Source organism: Ciconia boyciana, chromosome 2, assembly GCF_034638445.1.
Source record: "Ciconia boyciana chromosome 2, ASM3463844v1, whole genome shotgun sequence".
Lineage (NCBI taxonomy): Eukaryota > Metazoa > Chordata > Aves > Ciconiiformes > Ciconiidae > Ciconia > Ciconia boyciana.
In genome coordinates this window covers 15,575,719-15,578,840 of record NC_132935.1, presented here as the reverse complement: position 1 = coordinate 15,578,840, position 3,122 = coordinate 15,575,719, and positions in this window count along the sequence as shown.

Below are 3,122 nucleotides of genomic sequence, written 5' to 3'. Positions count from 1 at the left end.
AACGCTGCTCACTTTGCGAGTGAGTTCATGGCTGGGAATCCCCAAGGAGGGCAAAGGGAGGCATTTAACGACGGCACGCGGCACGACCCTATCCCCGGGATTTCATAAGGGCTTCTTTAATTAGCGCTCTGCCTATTGCTTCGCCTTGCGTGTCCCTGGGTTTTGCTGGCCGTTCCCTCCCCTCCTGTGCTGGATGGGGAGCGCGTGGCGGCTCGTGCAGCCTGCGAGGCCTCTGCACGTAGCCAGCTGGGCTTTGGCCCATAGCTTCACTGGGACAAAGAGCCAGCTCGAAGGGCCCCTCAGACACGAGCCACAGGGCTCTGTCCCACAGCGTGTGCTTTCTCTGCGGGCTGCCTAATAAAACCTGTTTCACAGCAAAGGCAGGCTGGCGGAGGGAGCCGTAGCTCTTAGGCGGGTGCTATCCCCGAGAGCACCGGCAGTCTTAGCAGAGCCTATTTATTGGTGCTTCTTCCTTCGAGGAGTAATAACTTCCAGATTTACTCCCTTTCTAACTGAGCATCTTTCAAAGTGGGTGTAAAACTATTTAAATAGCTTCTGTGGAGGTGGGATGAGAAATTGCTCTTATTCTGTAGTCTGCAATCAGCACCAAACAAGCACTTTTCTCCACTGCACACACAAACAGGCAAGCATCTGCCAGCAGCCTCAGCACTTAGATCTGATTTTCTGCTCACTGGTGTAAGACATGAGGAATTCCACTAACATCAACAAAGTTTCAACAGTGTAGTTTTTATTTTATTTTATTTTATTTTATTTATTTTTAATCCAGTTAAATCTCCATAATTTTTTTACCCCAGCGACTCCTCAGTGACTGCGCTCCAGGAGGCGAAGCCCCACCGTGGTGCATGGGCAGTGCAGACCCGCTGCAGCCCTTGCTGCCCAGCATAGCTGGGCCACGGCGTGGTTCTGCACAGCCCTTCGCCTGGGTTTTGGAAGGCTCAGGGAACAGCTCTGTGACCTGCTTCTTCCTGGACAGCCAAACGCATCCTCCTGCACCAGAGAGAGTAGCTTGCAGCATCCCTGGAGGAGGCAGAGGCTGCGGGTGTCCTGGGTTGCCCGCCTGGGACATCCCAAGTTGGGCTCTTTGCTTTGCCAGCTCACCTGTGGGAAGAGCCTCAAATCCAAGGGCTGATCACTTCAGCAGAACAGACCCAGTGAAGGGTAAATGTAAAGAGTGCAAGGCACCAGACTCATCCCTGCTTGGATGGAGCAGAAATGTGATAGGGAGCTAAGACTACAAAGAAGCCCCAGGCCTTCAGAGGTGGTGGAGTCAGAGGAGAGCCATCCTCTCCAGTGGCTTCCAGAGAGAGCCCCTGCCCGTACCAAATGGAAGTGTAGCCACTCACCCCGGCAAACCCCAACAAAAGTCTGGGTCCTTGCTGAGTCAGTTCTGTGGCTGGCGATGTGTGGTATATTCGTGCACCACTTCTTTTTCTTTTGGTGCAAACATGGGTGGCAATCTGATTAGCTTATGATTCATGATTTGGCTAATGTCCCTACTTCCCCCGGTCCCCACCTGTTCAAATAACTACTACTGTAATGTAGGCTGTTAACTTGAAATAACTTTTCCAACCCCTTTTGTAAATGAGCTCTGGAAGCTGCTTTAAGTCTTGTCCATGGGCAGAAGTTGTAATAATTTAACTTCAATGCTTTTAAAACCAACTCAACCTGATGCAAAACTCTGCATGGGCATTTAAGAATAAATAAGTTCACTTCGAGCTGTTCCTAATCGACTAACGCCGTGATCAGACATGCTTTTCTGGGAGAGCCTGGTTTCCAGCCCCTGCTGCTTGGTGCTACTTCTTGCCAAAGGCCACCCCCTCCCCAGCTCTGCCGTGAAGAAATACTGCTCCTCACCCAGTCCCGATGGCAGGAGCCAGGTGAGCAAACCCTCCCGTTCAAGGAGTCGCAGCTGATCTGGAAGATCATGCTGGAGTGGGGCAAGGAGAGGCTGTTCCATGCAGTTTGACTGCCAGAGCTCAGCAGAGCGGAGGGAAAGCCTGCACGAGCAGCCGCAGTGGGTTGAGGCTGGTGACTTGAGCCAGCTCAGCTACCGTCACATCAGCAAGCCTGACACTGCACCTTTGGTCACCCGGTCCCGTGCCACCGCTAATCACTGCAGTTAAACCAACCTGAGTGAGTTACACCAGTGGCTCCATACACCCGTTGCATCAATTTAAACAGATCAATCATCAGGCTCGGGGCAACTTCCTGAGAGACCTAAATTATGTAAGCAATACAGTGCAATAAAGAAAAAAAAGGAAATACCGGTACTGAACTCACCAGAGGATTAATGTATTCTATTCCCCAACTGGCCAAGATTTTGCAACAGACAGGTTAGATAATTTTGAGGCACACATGCATATCAGCCTCTGTGCTTACACCCTCATGAAGACCATTAAATGGCAAATCCTGATCTCGCCCAGTCCTCTTCTGACCACGCGTTCCTCTGCGTTCACCTGCCTCGTTCCCTGCGCAAGCCTCAACTGCTGGTTTGGTGCATTGTAGTGTGTTTAGCTCTCGCTTCCTCCGTTGCAAGAGATATCTAATCCTTATTCTGTAAATTCACCCTTCCCCAGTGGCAGGTCGGCAGGTTGGGGTTTGCATGCAGCGCCCCGCGCCATGGGCAGGATGCAGAGCCTCTGGTCCTCCCAAAACCAGCGCAAAGGCAGTGGGGAGAGGAATGGTTGTGTGACCATGCTGCTGCAGTCAGGATCCAGGTTTTGCACCAGGGGAGGTAGATGTTTTGCCTGTGGGTAAAAGCAGTAGGTTCACCAAGGAAGTGCCTCTCCATAGGTGGTGTGCTAATTTCACCCCTGGCAAACAGCATTAATATAATACATCAAAGCTGGCTGCATTAATAGCAAACCAAGGGAAAGGATTTGCTATACATGCTAGCTACTTTTCAAATGCAAATGTCTGTTTTAAATCAGATTAAGACAGAAGGAAGCCTAGAGAATGCCAATAATTAATACATGATAAAGGAATAAACATCCAGGGCATCAAAAGGTAAAACGCAATCACAAAGATGAAAGTAATCCATCTTCTCCATGCAGCCTGCTCTGCTGCACGGAGTAAGTGGGCGTGAGTCCCCATTCCCATTT